The sequence below is a fragment of the Podarcis tiliguerta genome, assembly GCF_965153285.1.
Source record: "Podarcis tiliguerta genome assembly, chromosome: 1".
NCBI lineage: Eukaryota > Metazoa > Chordata > Lepidosauria > Squamata > Lacertidae > Podarcis > Podarcis tiliguerta.
In genome coordinates, this window is record NC_139534.1 from 16,609,039 (window position 1) to 16,623,247 (window position 14,209).

Genomic DNA, 14,209 nt, shown 5'->3' on the forward strand with positions numbered 1-14,209 from the left:
CCACCATCTGCTACGAAGGACGTTTTCTTTGATCTGAAACAAAGGGCAAAATTTTGAGTAAAGCTGCAGTTCCATACTAAATACTATTTAAATGTGATGAAATAATAATAATAATAATAATAATAATAATAATAATAATAATAATTTATTTATACCTCACCCATCTGGCTGGGCTTCCCCAGCCACTCTGGGACGCTTCCAACAAAGATTAAAAATACATTAAAATGTCACACATAAAAAAATTCCCTGAACAGGGCTGCCTTCAGATGTCTTCTAAATGTTAAGTAGTTGTTTATCTCTTTGACATCTGATGGGAGGGCGTTCCACAGGGCGGGCACCACTACCGAGAAGGCCCTCTGCCTGGTTCCCTGTAACTTGGCTTCTCGCAGTGAGGGAACCGCCTGAAGGCCCTTGGCGCTGGACGTCAGTGTCTGGGTAGAATGATGGGGGTGGAGAAGCTCCTTCAGGTATACTGGACCAAGGCCATTTTGGGCTTTAAAGGTCAGCACCAACACTTTGAATTGTGCTTGGAAACGTACTGGGAGCCAATGTTGGTCTTTCAAGACTGGTGTTATGTAGTCATGTGTCATTATGATTTGCTGTCCAAAACTGCAATTGGCTAGAGTAACAAGCCTTTCTCTGCCTCCAAGTGAAACAGCTACTATTGTTTTGAAAGTAACAGGCAAATGATATACGTAACAGCAATGTAAATGCACGTACCTATAAAGCATCAAAGAGCCAGGAGAGCTATGACATTGTACAGAAAGGTGAAGCCTAGGTAGCTGAAATGGGTGTGATTACCTTTGCACACCATAACATTAGGCTCAATTCCAAAACAGCACCAGAACAAAAGCACCGCCTTGGCTATTGGGTGTCAGGAGCATGGAGATGGACAGATGGCAGGTAGGATGAGTAAAGGAAATAAGGGAAAACCTTAGAGCCAGTTGGCTGCCGAAAATCCACAGTTAAAGGTAATTCAAAAGCCATTATCAAGATTCACATGCCATTACCCCATTGCAAAAAATAAAAATAAGAATAAAAACAGGAGGGTTGGGTGGAGTACATGGGTTTTTTAAATGTTTTATGGTATTGTGACTTGCCGTTATTTTTATTGATTAAAGTTTAGTTATTCTTTTTTTCCCTCATTCATTTTTTATTTATCTATTTATTTGATTGGGTTTTATAAACAAGAACAATGTTATACAAACAAGTATAGCAAGTTTTCTCATGTCGTTTGCATATCACAAAAATAGTGTAATAAAGTTTAAGGTAAAGGTAAAGGGACCCTTGACCATTAGGTCCAGTCGTGCCTGACTCTGGGGTTGCGGTGCTCATCTCGCTTTATTGGCCAAGGGAGCCGGCGTACAGCTTCTGGGTCATGTGGCCAGCATGACTAAGCCGCTTCTGGTGAACCAGAGCAGCACACAGAAACGCCGTTTACCTTCCCGCAGGAGCGGTACCTATTTATCTACTTGCACCTTGACATGCTTTCGAACTGCTAGGTTGGCAGGAGCAGGGACCGAACAACGGGAGCTCACCCCGTCACAGGGATTCAAACTGCCGACCTTCTGATTGGCAAGTCCTAGGCTCTGTGGTTTAACCCACAGCGCCACCTGTGTCCCATAAAGTTTACTTATTCTTTATTGCAATTTATAAATGTAAACTGCTATTTGCTGGTATTTAATTTTACTGTTAACCATTATATTTAACAGATTCTAATGGAATGTTGCTTTATTTGATGTGTTGTTTATTTTAAAGTTATTGTGACCTTCTTAAAGTTATTGTGACCTTCTTGTATTGGATCAGATTGTTGTTATTAATGTCTGACATTTTATTATATTTTTACATGTGTTGGAAGCTGCCCAGAGTGGTTGGGGCAACCCAGCCCGATGGGTGGGGTATAAATAATAAAATTATCATTTATTGTTATTAAGGGAATGACGGTTTACACTTCACCCCCCAGCACCAGTGATGCACCACTATTTGGGTTCACCAAGAGAGGAAGTAACCATGCGATCCACATATTAAGAGCTTCCATGTTAACCATTTGATGGGGGCTCACCAGCAGGAAGCATCAAACTCATGACACATTGGTAATTTATGAATTGGTCTTCAGTTTTTCTGTTTGATTGCTTAGAACTTTCCCAGTCACCGATCTTGCTAAAGAAAGAGCCTCCGCTTATTTTCTCTTATCATAAAACCAAATAAAGCCATATAGGACAGTTATGCAAGGCTTGCCAGAATAGTTCACAGAAGAGGTCATTTGGGGACATCCTTTTTAAATTCTGTGTAATTGGATAGCCACTTGTTGACGTGTTACAAATCTTTGCTAAATGCAGCAAAGAGTAGGATGGTTGTGTGTGTGTGTTATTGTTAAAGTAGCTTCATTTGAGCATTGGTCTGATTCCGATTCATTGGTTCAGAAAGTCTCTGTCCCTCATGCAAACTTCATTAGTCTTTTTTAGATTTTCACCATTAAAAAGGGGGGAAATGAAATCTCAAACATGGATGTTGCACTTTGTAACTCTTCACAGCAAGGAGTATATAATTAAGCAGGGGATATTCAAAGGCATTGCATGTCATCAGACTTCAAAGAGAGAGAAACATATTTTGCATCATTAGACTCACAGTTGTTTGTCATTTCAAATGCCAGCGAGATAGGAGTGCCGTTTGCATCAGATTATAAACATTTCCCTCATACGTCTAAAGTGCATTATGAAAAACCCAAATGATGTGTATCTCTTTGATTGTTTAGCTTAATACCTGTGAAATCAGAAATAATTTGGGACTAATTGTAGAACTGAAGAGTTCTGTTTGTCTTCTGGCACAGGGAACACCAGCAGTAAAACTCAATGGTTTTAGCGCAGCCAGTCCATACAGAAGGACAGTTTATATAACAGCAAAATTAGTGTGTGAATACTGCCTTATTGTGATGGGGTTGTTGGGGGAATCAATGAAAAGGCCCTCAACAATAGATACCAGAGGGACGGAGCAGAGAGTCTTTCCAAAATATCTCAAAACCTAGGCAGATTTCTACAGGAGAAGGCAATTGTAGCTTTCCGTGGTGTGGAAGAGCCTGAGGCCATCAGTGTGTTGCTCATCATCAATCTCCTTCACTGTATAAGTCATTGTGTCATGCTGTGATGTAAATTAATGACTGTATTATCCATGCAAGGCAGTTGGAAGCTTCTATGCCTGAAAAGTAAGTCCCACGGAAACCTATGAATGAAACTCATTGAGTGAAACCTCTTAAGTCTCTTATCTGATTCACTGGAATCACTGCCATGTTGGACTCTAGTTTCACTTTATTTATTCATTTATTGGATTTCTGAGTCACCGCATAGCTGGAGATCTAAAGCATAAGATCAAACAAATTAGATGGAACAATTACAGCTATCTTCTTTAATCCACCAGCAAGTTTGGCTGAGCTCTCCTCTGAACATCCAAGAATACTCAGTCATGAATATGGATGGGGTCTAAGGACTTGGGTCAGGGAGATGGTCTTTTTTCAAATGAGCTTCCAAGGGTATGGCTGGGTTGACATTGTGGGGACAAACAGCATTCCAGATGCCGTTTAATACATAAACAAGATATGCATTGGCTGTTAGCATGGTGCCCTCTGCTAAAGAAACCTTAAATATGGTTTGGAGGACAAGTTCAACTCAAGAATGTGATCAGCATGGTAAACAGAATCCATGCTGGAGGTCTATGAAGTGTCAGGCTTTCAATGTTGCTTCATGGTGTGCAGACAAATAGGCTGAGTCTTGTGCTCAGTTGTGCTGCCATAAAACTGAAGTGAATCATCTGTCTTCATGATAGCAATTAACGCTGTCTGTTCATGAAGACATGATCTGATGACTGCAGCCATTACGGGTGGGGTGGGGCGCAGGGGGAGTGCCAGTGTTGGTGTCATGAAAAGCTTGGTTTCATTTGGTTTTCCTCATGTGACTGGAACCTCAGTCCTATGCATAGAAGGAAGCAAAGGTCAAAAAGCCTCCATTCAAATAAATGTGCATAGAATCACAACACCGAGTCCCAAGGTAACCAGCCAGTGAAATGTCTAAACTGCATTTGCTCTTAGTAAGAGTGAAGTGTGGTTTGTCTCCCCATCAAATAACCACCTTTTGAAAAATAAAATTCACCCATCTTCCAGAATTTGCAACAGGATGCAAAGCTGGCATCATCGTGAACAGAATTGGCTATTAGATGGAGGACGCAAGGAAGGAGAACATATTCATGCACAATCTACATGGGAAGCAATTCGAGCAAAGTGGTTCTTGTGTGCTTCGGATCAATTTAACCTTGTTAACAGAAAACCCCTTTGGTTGCTGGAGTGGTGACATCGACCAGAGCTAGAGATAAGCAAAAGGCCCATGTCTTAAACAACTCCTTTGGCTCCCCTTGGAATCATGTTGATGCTTCAATTGATAGAATCATAGAATCATAGAGTTGGAAGAGACGACAAGGGCCATCGAGTCCAACCCCCTGCCAAGCAGGAAACACCATCAGAGCACTCCTGACATATGGTTGTCAAGCCTCTGCTTAAAGACCTCCAAAGAAGGAGACTCCACCACACTCCTTGGCAGCAAATTCCACTGTCAAACAGCTCTTACTGTCAGGAAGTTCTTCCTAATGTTTAGGTGGAATCTTCTTTCTTGTAGTTTGGATCCATTGCTCCGTGTCCGCTTCTCTGGAGCAGCAGAAAACAACCTTTCTCCCTCCTCTATGTGACATCCTTTTATATACTTGAACATGGCTATCATATCCCCCCTTAACCTCCTCTTCTCCAGGCTAAACATGCCCAGCTCCCTTAGCCGTTCCTCATAAGGCATTGTTTCCAGGCCTTTGACCATTTTGGTTGCCCTCCTCTGGACACGTTCCAGTTTGTCAGTGTCCTTCTTGAACTGTGGTGCCCAGAACTGGACACAGTACTCCAGGTGAGGTCATAGTTGGCAGGCAATATCAAAAGTACTCCAGGTGAGGTCATAGTTGGCAGGCAATTTCAAAATGCACCTAAAAGTTGAATTTAGATGAAGTCTGTTTGACCTCCTTGGGGTGTATGGACCCACCCCACTGTTGAGAACTCACACCCTGATGTTTGACTGCAGGAGAAACCCCTACAATGTAATCCGAATTTCCATTTGAATGAAATGTTGGTAGAAGCTCTAGCCAATGCTGTTTGGAAAATTAAGAGTACCGTGGTACCTCTGGTTACGAACTTAATTCGTTCCTGAGGTCCGTTCTTAACCTGAAACCGTTCTTAACCTGAGGTGCCACTTTAACTAATGGGGCCGCCAGCACACGATTTCTGTTCTCATCCTGAGGTAAAGTTCTTAACCCGAGGTACTACTTCTGGGCTAGCGGAGTCTGTAACCCAAAGTGTTTTTACCCCCGAGGTGTTTGTAATCCGAGGTACAACTGTATCATAAAGAGGAGGCCACCCAGAGGATGTGCAACAAAAACAACTTGTCTAAAGTGCATTATGAAAAACCCAAATGATGTGTATCAGCCAGTTCATGGTATGGCAAGCCAGGAGAGCCAACACAACAGAAAATGCATCAAGGGTTTCCCATTGGAAACATCCCATTCCATGCAATGTCTGATTTCCACATCAGCTGTGCTACCCTGGCAACACCTAGCATGGGCCTTCAGAATCTTACTTCAGAATTCTTACAGCAGAACCAACATGCCTTGGGTTAGCTAATCAACAGCTGACTGATAATAGATATTCCTTCCCACCAGTGAGAGCTGTTGTTCTGTGAGGGGAACTAGGGTTCACTAACTAAGAATTGGAATTTGGGAAGCTGCCATATACCAGGTCAGATTATTTGACCAACCATCCCGGGATATTCACTTTGACTGAAATCATCTCTCCAAGGTCTCCAGGCTGAGGTTGTATAAATATACCGTATTTTTCGCCCTATAGGACACACTTTTTCCCCTCCAAAAATGAAGGGGAAATCTGGGTGCGTCCTATGGGGCGAATGCAGGCTTTCGCTGAAGCGGGGAGAGAGAGGGGGGGCGGTGCGCACCGACCCCTCTCACTCTCCAGGCTTCAGGAAGACATCTGCAGCCTAGGCAGCCCTGTGGGAGGTCCCGCAGGGATGTCTAGGCTGAGAATAGCAGCCTGCTTCCCTAGCGTCGGGCGCCCTGAAAGCAGAGCGCCCGGCGCTTCGGGAACACACCCACACCCTAGGCAGCCCTGCGGGAGCTCCCGCAGGGCTGTCTAGGCTGCGAATAGCAGCCTGCTTCCTGGAGCGTCGGGCGCCCTGAAGCAGAGCGCTCCTCGCGCCGGGCAGACATCCGCAGCGTCGGGAGCCCTCCAGGAGTTCCCTGCAGCGCTCCCCACACTGCGGATAGCAGCCTGCCGCCGGGCGGGCGGGGTGCCCTGAAGCAGAGCGCCCCTCGCGCCAGGTATACATCCTTTATTCCCCCCCCCAAAAAAACTAGGTGCGTCCTATGGGACGGAGCGTCCTATGGGACGTGTATATATATATATATAGATATATATATATAGATATATATATATATATCTCAGCTGCTGCTGCTGCTGAGATTGCCATGGACTGAATCCCATAATTTTTACATGCAAAACATGTGCTCTGTGAGTGAGTTCTGATCCCACTCCTTCACCAGACCAAGATTTCCAGGCTGCTTTGAGAGAAACAGTAGGTGGAATTCCATGTAGCTGTTGCATCAGGGCAAGCAATTCTACTTGCTGGACAAAAGTTATCTCTCCTCTCCTCCCTGCGCTCTTATAGGCACTCTCTCAAAAATTCCAGGGTGGATTTGGGGGTGGTGGTTGCAGAGGGCATGCAGGAGAAGAGGGGGAGGCCCTATTGCATTTGCAGGGAACCTTGCACTTGCTTCTACATCATGGAAAGGAATAGCTGAATCTGGCCCATTGACAAATAAATTGTGTAATATTCTTCCCACATTCCCCCCAATAGGGGCAGATAGCAACAGTGCAGTTTAACTTTCCTTTCCTTTGCCCCATAACAAAAGTACGCTGGCCTTTTAAAGAAACCATATCAGTGGTTGATTACAGTGGCGTAGCATGAGGGTGCAGGGGGGGCTGGCCGCACCGGGCGCAACATCGGGGGGGGGGGCGCTGGCACTCGCAGCTCTCTGCCCCTACCTGGCTCACTCACTCTCTCTCACTGCAGTGCTGGCTGTGTGAATCGGATCCGAGCCGCCGGGCGCCGCCCACTGTGGAGGGGAGGGTGCCAGGCGTGCGGTGCAGTGCGGAGAGAGAGAGAGGGATTATCTGGGGGAGGGACAGTGCAGGGGGGGGCGCAAATTACTTGCCTTGCCCCGGGTTAGGGGGCGCAAATTACTTGCATTGCCCTGGGTGCTGACAACCCACGCTACGCCACTGGTTGATTATTATTATTTTCTTCAAAGAGCTGAGACAAAATACTTGGCAGTCCACAGGTGCAAAGCATGAAATATTACCACTGCCATGATCAAAGCAGAAAATGCCTTCATTTCATTGTTAAACTAGATGAGGAGAGGTGTACGTATGCATATGTATTGCAAGTGCTTAGCAAGGCAGTGGCATCAAGGAGGTGAATGAGGAGCACAGTGTTGCCATGAATCTGAATGAACTGGCTCGCCTGTTAGCTCATCTCTGGAACAGCGTTGAGCCTTTTTTTGCATTGTGTTCTTTGTGCAAAGCCTTCTATCTTTGAACACATTGACATTTCTTCTCTGGTCAGACGATGACTCAGAGCACTTAGACATTCCACTTATAATGTGAGCCACCAGTTCTGCTACCACAGGGGTCACAGCAAAGAATAGATTGCTGCGAATTTCACCCACCGAAGGTCATTTCATTCAGAAATGGGGAAAGTGGTTGCCAAAGGGTAATCCCATCTCATTTTATCAGTCAGCTGGCTGATGAGTTCAAACAGTGACATTAAAAGCCATTGCCACAGGATGGCTGCAAAACAGCCATGCTACAGGAATGCCCAGGACACTAGTTCCGTACGCTCACACTGAAAGAAAACAGGAATAAAACATTGTGAGTTTCCTATAGTGTTTGCGGCATATTTTCAGAAGATGCCCAATGAACAGAAAGCACCAAAGTGTACAGCTTGCCCCTGTTCCTTTCATTATAAAATAGTTGCTGTTGTGTCAGCTGCAGGTTACATTATGTTACAGTAGTGGGCAACTGTCTTGATTTGTTTGTTTGCTTGCATGCTTGAAGGCAGTAAGAAAAGCACACTTTTTAAACACAAGCCCTTGTGTCCTCCTCCTTTCTTCTGCTGCACCTTCTTCCTCAAGTTGCCTGAAGGAATCTGGGAAATAGTAATATAATTATTTATTATTTATTATTTATACCCTGCTCATCTGGCTGGATTTCCACAGGCACCCTGCGTAGCTCCCAACAGAATATTAAAAACACAATAAAACATCAAGCATTAAAAACTATCCTAATAATAATAATAATAAATTATTATTTATACCCCGCCCATCTGGCAGGGCTTCCCCAGCCACTCTGGGCGGCTTCCAATAAAATATTAAAATACTGTGATACATCAAACATTAAAAGCTTCCCCAAACCGGACTGCCTTCAGATGTCTTCTAAAAGTCAGGTAGTTGTTTATTTCCTTGACATCAGATGGAAGGGCGTTCCACAGGGAGAGCGCCACTACCAAGAAGGCCCTCTGCCTGGTTCCCTGTAACCTCACTTCTCGCAGATGATAGCCAAATATCTCAAGGGCTGTCACATGGAAGAGGGAACAAGCTTGTTTTCTGCTGCTCTGGAGGGTAGGACTTGAGACACTGGCTTCAAGTTACAAGAAAGGGGATTCCAATTAAACATTCAGAAAAAAACTTTCTGACAGGAAGAGCTGTTTGACAGTGGAATAGTCACCCAAAGGAGGTTGTGGACTCTGCTTCTTTGAAGGTTTTTAAGCAGAGGCTGGATGGCCATCTGGCATGGATGAGATTGCTGCATTGTACGGGATTGGACTAGATCAGGCTTCCTCAAACTTGGCCTTCCAGATATTTTTTGGCCTACAACTCCCATGATCCCTAGCTAGCAGGACCAGTGGTCAGGGATGATGGGAACTGTAGTCCAAAAACATCTGTTGGTCTGAGTTTGAGGAAGCCTGGACTAGATGATCCTTGGAGTCCCTTCTAACTTTACAACTCAATGATTCTATGGGAGGTTTGAGCATCCTTGAGCGGTTTAGTCATTGTCAGGGAACTGCCATCGGAGCGGGAGGCGGAGAGGAGGCTCCCGGACGATGGTGGAGAAGGTCCTAGTAGGAGGAGGGATAGCCCATCCGCTGGGGAAGGTAATCAGCGCAACACCAGTGGAGAAGGGGAGGAGATAGAGGAATCGGAGAGGTGGCTCCAGGACTCTTCGCAGGAGAACAGCGGAGAGGGTACTAGTACTCCATTGCCCACACCCACCTTGCACAGAAAACTTTCGCGCAGGCAACGGGGGAGGAGACTGGGCGTCAAACAGCTTCTATGCTGGAAGCGGTTTAAGAAACGCCCACTGATGGATTCTGCCAGCGACTGAGGCAGCCATGGAACTTGAGGCTGTCCTGACAGAAAGGGTTCAACCATGCAACCTAGCCAGGAGTAAAGGCAACTTACGCACGAGCAACCCCTAGAACCATTACAGTCATGCTTGACCACATGACCTGGAAAACTCTCTGTGGACAAACGCCGGCTCCCTCAGCCTGAAAGCGAGATGCATGCCACAACCCCATAGTCACCTTTGAAGGGACTTAACCATCCTGGGGTCCTTTACCTTTTTACCTTCTTAATCTTCACACATCTCATCTGCTGTATACCTAATTTATGGTAGGGATATTTTTGTAAGCATACATCTGTTGATCTAGCCCCACACCGATGACATTTGCTTCTTAATTGGGAAACGTGTAAACTAAAATCCCAAGTGTGTGGATAACAACATCATACAATTTAATGAGCATGGAAGATTAGGAATGCAGCAACTTCAGAAAAGAAGCTGGATTCTTAAGATGTTGTGACTGGAGGTGCATTCCTGTCAGGGATTTGCACTGCCACTTTTGCTCGCAGCCAGGAATGGATTTTCTGCAAAGAAACACAGAACCGGTTTCATCTGTATCTTCAAACATCCTTTTCAGGCACTCAAAACCAGGAAATCACAAGGGGAGATGGTGCAATGCAGCCAGATGCATAAATAAAACCGCGTTGCTTCCTCCATCTTCTCTTTACGACTTCAGCACTAGGGTGCCTGAGGAAGGTTACAAAGCGTGTTTTCGTTAAAGGAGAGCACGTGTTGCAGATGGGGCCAAACAAAGCATCCCATGGTTACCAGGCAGGCTAGTTTCAAGGGGATGGAATAGGATTGGTGGCTGGTGTTACTGGGGTAAATTTGATGTTGCCAATTTAGGGGTGGGGACAGAGGTTATTTAAACGAGGTGCACAGCATTTTCCTTTCTCTTTCGCTGTGGGCACCGGATCACCCGCCCTCCCTCCCTTGATTGGGCTTGCGCTTTGACCTTGCTATGCCTGTCATGGGGGTCGTCCGCATTGGTGCGGGGGCCTGGTAGGAATTTTTCCTTTTGGCTGATTAGTGTGTGCCAATTGGGTTTTGCCTACTGCGTAGCAAATCGTCACAACTTGTAAGGTTGGCGGTTAGGCATTGGTTAAAATTGGTTGGTGGAGGGGTATGGATTGGCTGTGCCTATCCCTCCAATGCTGCTGCTGCACGGGAATTCCGTTAAAGGAATTCAGGGGCTTACCATCCTCTCGTCCAAACCCTTGGAGTAGGGTGCGGGCCGCATAAGCTCCCGCTGGAATCCGGGAGTCAGTGCTGTACCCCAAGGCGGGGGGGGGGGGACGGACAGCTAGTCATAACCAATGCCTAAGCAACCACCCACAATTTGTATGATAATAAAGTTGTGGCCAAAATTATGCCAAAAACCTTAAAACAAAAATGATGCGTGATGTGTGAGTTATTGGGGTTAGGGTGTTTTGGGGGACCTCAGCACGCAATACAGAATCTGCAAAAGAATTAAAATAATTCCAACAACTGCTTCTGTGCAACATTTGGAGACTTAATGCAGACCTTTATTTAAATCTGTCCTGATTTCATGACAGCTGAAAGGGGATGTGTAAGCTTTCTCTGGACCATGTTGCACAACTTGTTTACGTGAGGCATCTGGATGAAGTCATATGGAAAGGAAACACTATTTAATTGGTGGGGAGAAAATATTTATTTTGGCGGAAATGACTGGCAGAATCCGAAACCAGAGAGAAGAGTTGGTGGAGGAAGATTGGAAGAAATTTAAAGATTATTTACAGAAGTATTATAAAATTAATGAATGTTAGAATGATGCTGGATTGAGGTTAAGGGGCTTTTAGTAATAACGGTAGGAAGGAATATGTAAAAATGGAATGCTAACAGGTGAAAAAGTAAAGGCATAATATATTAAGACCAAGATAAGGATAAGGTAGAGGGAAAGGATTTGCTGAATAAATAAACTGAATTGGAATACAAAGAGGGGAGGTGTGGGGAGGTCCGGGAAACAAGCAAATGCAAGATATATTAAGAAAAAGTGGATTGTTTTTAATTGTCTTTTTTTAAATCTTTTTTGTATTTGTACTTTTCTTTTTCTTTAGTGTGAAAATTTTAATAAAATATTATTCAATATATATATATATATATATATATATATTTTAGGGGTGTGCATTAACCACCTGATTTGGTTGGTACCCTGTTTCGTGGTTGAGATAAAAAGTCTGTCTTGGTCCAAGGCATTTCACAAGGTCTGATTCATTTCCCTACCCCTTCATTGTTGGAATTAAAACCCGAAAAACAAAACAGCTATAACTTCCCCACCTTTTGATAGAAATAGCTGGATAAATACCAGTTTAGATGCATATTAGTCCAGTCAACTTAGATGCAGACTAGTCCAGAAGCTTTTGTTCTGGGCACCTTTAAAGTCTGGTTGTTGTTGTTTTTTAAGGGAAGACCTACAAGTTTCTTATTTTAGAGTGCAACTCAATGAAATTTGCAAGCATGTTCACCCCTTCTCTAGGCAGTAGGTTTAAAATGGCAGGCATGAGAGAGATGCTCTTGTAAACTGCCAAATAACAGATAAATAGGCCCAGGGGCTTTTTTGCTTGCTAGCTTTAAAATGGATTTTGGGGGTGAGAAAAACTAAAAGGGATTCTTTTTCCGGGTAAAATCATTCCCTCTGGTTACAAGACTGGCATGTCAGTCACAAAGGAGATCTCTCTCTGCCCCATCCACACTACAATACTTGCTCTCTCTTCCTCCATCACCTAATCACAACATAGTAGTGAGCTTAGAGATATTATCTTTGCTTTCAGCAAACACTCATTTGATGTCTGAGTTGTGTCATACAGATCCCTGCTTCCCCTCCACTCCCAAACCCCTCTGACGCACTTTGCTTCACATCAAAATTTGGGATTCATCCAAATCGTATGCACACCCCTTATATATCTCTCTTCATTTCACTTTTTGAAAAATATTTCCTGTTTTGACTGCTCTTCGGGTTTAGCTTAGCAGTACATCAACCCAGGACCAGATTAAGACCTTTAGAGGCCTTAAGCATGTAGATATAATACTGTATTGGCCTGAATATAAGCCACACCTGAATATAAGCCACACCCGAATATAAGCCGCATCTTTAAAATTCAGGGGGGGGGGGGGAGAGAAAGACATTACCCAAATATAAGCTGCTCCCTTAAAATTCTGCAGGCACTCACATCCGCTCCGTTTTACCGTATGCCTGTTTCAGCAGTGATATCAAAAAAGCCAATTTTTGTTAGGTCACAAATTTAAGCCACACTTTAACTTTTCACAGTTGGAATTGGGGGGGGGGGTGAGACTTATATTCTGGCCAATACAATATATGGGTCACATCTTTTTTCAAAAATTCAAAATATAAACAAAATGCCTTATACTTGTAACAGAAAATTGCAAACAAGAATGTCTATATGAGAATAAATTAAAACTAAAATGCTGGTGAATTTTCATGATGACTTTTGTAAAAAAACAAACAAACAAACAAATACACAAACCAATTTGGAAACAAGGAGAACTGAACTTAATCCTCGAAAAATTGGAAATGGAAAGAAACCCAATTTGGCATATCCACCCATCTTAACTCACAGATAGAGGCCCTTGGGAACCCATCTAGCCAGCGCCGCACCTATGAGCACCTTTCACACATCACAGTAAGTCACAGTGAATATGCCCATCTGGGCCACATTGTTCTTCCTTGCTATTGCTGGAAGGAAAACAAACCATGATCCCTGGACTTAGGGTTAAGTCCAAACCAGGACTGTGGTTTGTTTTGCTCCCAAGAAACCACTATCTGTAGCCATAATCCCCATTAGAGGCACAGTACTAAGAAGGGTTTATTTCCTCTTCTGCATATCTGTGTAAAATATCTTATTCCCCACCCCATCCCCATCTTAGCACAGTTTACTGAATCAAAGCAACTGAGCCTACGAGCAAAGACAGAAAATATTACAAAAGCCTTTTATATGCAAAAACCTTTCAGCATGATTGAAGGCTTAAAATAAATTAGGGCTATCTTAGCTTCAAAATGCTGTTTCTTGGGTATTAATAGTGCTTTTTAAACTTTCTTTTTAAAAAGAAGACTTCCCTTTGTCATTGTTGAAGGATCTTTTTATGAAGTTAGATATTATTAGTATTTCACTAAATTTCCATAACACTCCCCTTCTTCCTCTCCCCGAATGGGGAATTAATATGAAAGTAATATTCCAAATTGAAACCGCCCAGCAAAATTAGCTGGGGAACATTGTTTGTTATGGAGTTGCTGGTGTTCTTTTCATCTGAGATAACTTCATGGAAAAGCTTCCTTCTAACTACAGTAGTTTAAGCTTTAGAAACTTGAGGTCCTTTTCCTATATATTGTTGGAAGGAATTAGCGATGTGGTCTATACCATATAGGGACGCGGGTGGCGCTGTGGGTAAAAGCCTCAGCACTTAGGGCTTGCCGATCGAAAGGTCGGCGGTTCGAATCCCTGTGGCGGGGTGCGCTCCCGTTGTTCGGTCCCAGCGCCTGCCAACCTAGCAGTTCGAAAGCACTCCCGGGTGCAAGTAGATAAATAGGGACCGCTTACTAGTGGGAAGGTAAACGGCGTTTCCGTGTGCGGCTCTGGCTCGCCAGAGCAGCGATGTCACGCTGGCCACGTGACCCGGAAG

At 44.1% G+C, this 14,209-nt stretch overlaps 1 long non-coding RNA gene across 1 annotated transcript in view; it reads right to left on the reverse strand.

Annotated features, from left to right (window-relative positions):
• Positions 1 to 14,209, reverse strand: part of LOC310665447 — a 434,943-nt gene that overhangs the window by 366,437 nt on the left and 54,297 nt on the right. The gene's annotated exons all lie outside the window — the stretch shown is intronic.